Genomic DNA, 5,786 nt, shown 5'->3' on the forward strand with positions numbered 1-5,786 from the left:
ATGTTACCCCTATGTTCAATTTTTAGCCATGGCCGCCATCTTTGTTGGTTGGCCGGGTCACTTTACACATTCTTTTAAGTTAGATACACAAATGATGGCCAAGTTTGGTTAAATTGGCCCAGTAGTTTCAGAGGAGAAGATTTTTTGTAAAAGTTGATGGACGACAGATGACGGAAGACTAAGGACGCCAAGTGATGAGAAAAGCTCACTTGGTCCTGTGGGCCAGGTGAGCTAAAAAATGACTCAACTCTTTATCATCGTAATTATAAATTAATGGCACATCATCAAAAAAAGATTGACCATGCAATTTCATAATCTCTTCATGTTTGACCTTAACACCTAAAACCCAGTAAAACTAGTTTGTAGAATGCATAGAAAAACACCATCTAGAAGAAATAATTCAAAATCTGATATAATATATATATATATTTATATGTTTAGTAAAATAAAACATGCGTTTGTCTAAGTCTTTGATAAGTGCAATTTATAGCTAGAAACAAGTACATGTATGAGAGGAGGCCACTAAAAAGAGCAAATTTTCCGCAAATATTTAATTTTGACAAATGTAGCTTTCAATAATTTTTCTTCAACCCATTCTTTTTTTCTGCTTGAAAAAAACTTTTGATAAAGGAAATGTGATATATATATACAGTCTGCACCAAAATCTTTTCTCAACTACTTGTCCAAAGACCAATATTCTGACATTTTTCTTATTGGTTCAAACAAAGTTTTGCAAAAACTTACTAGTCCAAAAGAAATATACTAGTCTGGGGCTTCAGATATGCAGAGATATATTATATACATAAAATTAAGAAAGGAAATGGGGAATGTGTCAAAGCGACAACAACCAGACCATAGAGCAGACAACAGCTGAAGGCCACCAATGGGTCTTCAATGTAGCGAGAAACTCCTGCACCAGGAGGCAGTGTCCAGCTGCCCCCTTAAAAACATGTACACTAGTACAGTGATATTATACATGTATGTTTATAGTGGCTCAAATCTCCAATTCTCTCCAACTTCAAATCAAGAAAAGAAAAATCACAAATTTATAGATATTTGAAGAATACACATGATTAGTGACAGATTTCAATATTTACATGATGATGAAAACCTTATGAAACAGTGTATTGAACTTATTTACAATATGATCAAAATTTTGGTGAGTTGCTATAAATTTGCTATAGTTTGTCATTTTTTGCCAAAATTGAATATAATATTATATGAATGAAAGAGTAAGATCAGCATGTCTTAGAAAAACTGTTTATTTTCATACTTAGAATATGTTTTTTTGGAACTCCGAACACACTCTCTAAATATTGACTATTTTGACAACAATAATCAAAATTAGCTGATTTCTCATTTACAGTCATACAAAATGCACATTAGTTTACTATCAAACCGACATTCAAGTACAAAAGTAGGGTTATTTGACCCTACCTATATTTCTAGCATATTACAGAAATAATCAATTTTAATGAGGACTATATTTCTGACATGGTGTAAAATTGCCATTTGACATTATTTTATCTGTTTTAAAGGATTGCAGTATTTTACATTTATATATGACCTTAGTTTTTTCATTAAATGTTATTTTTTTAAACTAGAAACTTAATTTACACTTTAAACATGAATTCACTTGTCCTATTTTAAAAAAGAAAATGTTCTAGATGTACATGTATGTATGTACGAGGGTCTGAATTTGGGGGGGGGTCTGTTATTCTGTAAACATTTAATTTTCACCCTTTTTTTTCTCTAATCTTTAAAAAATTAACCCCTTTTTTCTCTAATATTCAAAAATTAACCCCTTTTTTCTCTTATAATTTTCATTTTTTTTGCCCGTTATTCTCTAATCTTCATTTTTAAGGGCATTTTTCTTTAATCATTTAACCCCATCCAACCATCATGTATACATTCAAAATTCCAATTATTTTATATATAAGACTATCTAAAACTTACCAAAAGATAAAATACTAATGAAATTAATATTTCCCGCAATAAAATTTTAAAACTGCTACTTCTCACATCTCCTGCCTGTCCTGGCACCTCATGTTATGACAGTGTCATGATAATCAGTTACTTAGTATAAGAAACCTAAAAAAAATAATTATCTTTCATCAGAATCAGCACTATATATATTAAAATATACAGCTAGTCAACAAAAGAGGGATACTGATCATGAATTCCCCCTGCACTCTTCTGTGTCTTTACCTTCAGCCTACACATGCAGGTCTTAAAGGGGGGAAATTGAAGACAAGGACACCAATGCAAAATAGCATAAATTCAACAAAAACACAAAAATTAAAAATATATAATAATATAATATATGGTTAGTGAAATATAAAAGTATTATATATATGCCTGGTTTTCTGTAAACTAGCCATTAGTAGCTAGATGATCCAACTGATAAATGGAATGTACATGTACATTTTGTGTACATAGTAAAAAAAAATGGGTGATTATGCATTGTACTTGTACATTTTTGTAAATTAAAATACACGATTCTGGCATTTGAACATAACTATTAGTATTTGCAGCCTATTATCTATCTATCTTCATTTCAAGCAGTGGACACATTCTTGAGTGTTACTGATATATACTCCAGCTTTTAAATGTTTTAATTGTTTAGAAATTATAGACACAGAGAAAAATATATAATTAGTTTTCAAAACCTGTGAAGTAGATTTTTTCTTTTCATGACATACATGTACAAATAAATAATGACACCATAATTTCATAGGTAACCTTTGATTGCTAGCTCATTTGATTCCTAATCATGCATGCGGCTTCCAATAGAATATACATGTATATGCTATTGCTGAGAGGTAATTTTTGGTGCTGCTTTTTATAATTTATTTTGCATGCCGCATGCCTTGTTTTATTTTTGATTGCATATGTTTTTATATTCGGTGAAAAGCTCATTAGAGCATATGTTTGTACTGTTTGTCAATATGTTGAATCTAAATAAATTTTTACTTACTTAATAACTGATTTACTTACTTACTTACTAAGGATTGTACATACTTACTTACTTACTAAGGATTTGTATAGTACAAATCCTTGATCATGCTAATGCCACACAATAATGATAATGCAGTGGGTTTTTTTTTTTGAGGGGAGGGGGTGAACCTACTGTAATCCTACTATCTTTAATATCCAGCAAACACTATTTTCTGTCTATGAGAATAAATTTATGCATGTCACAGTATGGTACCGCAGCTAAAATAAAGTGTGATACCTTTTTTTTTAAGTACTCCCTTTTTTAAATTTCTGTTATTTCTCCTTCCAAGAAACGGCAATTTTGTTTAATGTCCACCAGCGATCAGACCTGACACCTATGCAATTGAATTCTGTCATATACATTGATTTAAAATAGTTATATCGTTTAATATAAGTAAAAAATCATACCTGTATGGTTTGTAAGCTGGCGGCCGCCAACTTGGAAAACGTAAACAAAGTAGTTCGCATGTACGCACTTTCCACAGAATGGTCAAACGGCTACAAATTGTCGTATGTTTAAAAACGAACCGTCAAAATTAATACAAAAACATGTTTTAAATATATATTTATGCAATTAACGAAAAAATGTATGCATGCGCTGCGGATGCTTAATCTGTGCAAGATCTTGCACGGTGTGAGTACGACTGAAGGCAAGGGTGTTAAACGCAGGACTTCGGGAATGTCCGGAGAGCCGACAACCTTGCTACGGAAGTTGATTCGGTAGGTCACATTCATGAAAGGGAAGGGGATTGTAGTTACGACGTAAGGAACATATCCGATATCATTTGTGAAACGGTTATTCCATAACGGTCATGGAAGTTTCATACCTGTTTGTATTATTTTAAGACCGAGATATCAATGATCTGATGTAAATCTGGAGACCTTGTTCACAATTTTATAACTTTAAGTTAGCCAAATATGGTATAAAATTCAAAAGTTTTCTATATTATTGCCTTGGGATAAATGATGTGTTTGACTGTCCCTCTGGTATCTTTTGCCCCTCTTTTATGTTTCTATAATCACATATTTTTCTTGCAAATCTGTTTTTTTTTAAATATGTTTGTATTATGCATTTACTAAGAAATATCAACCTTTCTATTTCAGTACGGCGACACTTTGTTATTAGAAAGAGCAGATATAGATCCAAACAAATTAAATAAGGTAAGGAATACAGTTCTTACCAGGGTTGTAAAACAATATAAAAACGCACAGACATCAATCAAACGTCTTTGCAATGTTGCTAGTAACATAGAAGTAGTACAGCTCTTGCTGAACTGCAAATTGCTGATTTTATGCGAAATACGATAATAAGGGGCATTCTGTTTTCTGGTCGGTGGGTCATTTCGATCGTTCGTTCATCCGTTCGTCCGCTCGTTCGTCTATCCCGCTTCAGGCTAAAGTTGTTGGACAAGGTAGTTTTTGATGAAGTTAAAGTTCTATCAAGTTGAAACTGTACACATGTTTCCTATGATATGATATTTCTAATTTTGATGCCAAATTAGAGTTTTCACCCCGATTTAACGGTCCACTGAACATAGAAAATGATAGTACGAGTGGGGTACTTGGGACACAATCTTATAAATATTTTTTCAATATTTTTGGATGCATTATACATTACTGATTAAACAAGAGTTCATGTATGACATGCTGCTATTTAGAACTCCATTAACTTATCTGAATTTTAAATATAGTGTGAATTGCTTTTTTTTCTCCAAACATTGAAATGATTTGTGGTCTACGACATGTTTTTATAAGATTCGTTCATTTTTTAGCTGAGTTATTTCTATTTTAGGATGGGAACACTCCATTTGACATAGCTGTAGAAGAACAACGATTCAAAATAGTCAACCTGCTATTAGAAAAAACATGTATAGATCCGACAAAAGTATATAAGGTTTACGGAGAAAACTATTAATTATTGCTTAATCGGCAGAGACATCCATCAAACTTAATGTTGACACATCAACTGTTCTACCTACATAACAAATACACTCAAAACTTTATAGAGGGAAATAGACGTCTAATAAACCAAGAAAATGCAAAAGCATCAACATGGTCTGAATCTTTCATGTTCAGTTGATGGTGGGCAATGTTTTTTATATTACTTACACAAAATATAAACCCACCTTAAATTAAGATGCACTCATTTTAAAACTACACTATCAAACGAAACGATTACAAAGTCATAACATATTCACCTTAATTATACAATACATTTGATGCACAAAATGATCGTAAAAAAAGTTTATTTTTCATGGCGTATCTATAAGGTCTATGTATTTTGACAGTTTTGAGTAAGTATTGTGAATATTTAAGGGTTATATTTCAGGATGGGAACAATGTTTTGCACAAAACAGCTAGAAGTGGAGAACTCAAAATATTCCAACTGCTGCTAGAAATGTCAAATATAGATCTAAATCAAAAGAATACGGTAAAAAGATTTATGTATCTTATATAGATATTTTGTTTAACCAAAAATGTAAAATAAACTTTTCGTTTTGTTTGTAATAATTGAAGCGATTTGAGAGCTGAAACAGGAATAGTAACAAACAAAAATAAGAAAAATACCGTGCCCCAAGGAAAATTGAAAACTTAAAGTCCGAAGTCAAATGGCAAAATCAAAAGAACGCAAGTGATATTTCTGATAACATCTACTTAGAAGACAATATAAGTTCGAAATATTTCTTCATTGCCAACTATATCAACTCTACTCTACGATACTGATTGAGGAGCGTGTCAGTTTGATTATATTAAATGAAATGTGATATTCAGTATTAAACGTATTTTTG

At 31.6% G+C, this 5,786-nt stretch overlaps 1 long non-coding RNA gene across 1 annotated transcript; it reads right to left on the reverse strand.

Annotated features, from left to right (window-relative positions):
- Window positions 1–509: 509 nt before the first annotated feature.
- On the reverse strand, window positions 510–3,602 carry LOC134682019 (uncharacterized). The gene is made up of 3 exons (XR_010100759.1): window positions 3,406–3,602; window positions 1,957–2,091; window positions 510–1,016 (listed from the first exon to the last, which is right to left on the reverse strand). It is a non-coding gene; the product is annotated as an uncharacterized LOC134682019 (long non-coding RNA).
- Between the last annotated feature and the right edge of the window lie 2,184 nt (window positions 3,603–5,786).

The sequence above is a fragment of the Mytilus trossulus genome, chromosome 8 (genome assembly GCF_036588685.1).
Source record: "Mytilus trossulus isolate FHL-02 chromosome 8, PNRI_Mtr1.1.1.hap1, whole genome shotgun sequence".
NCBI classification, from domain to species: Eukaryota; Metazoa; Mollusca; class Bivalvia; order Mytilida; family Mytilidae; genus Mytilus; species Mytilus trossulus.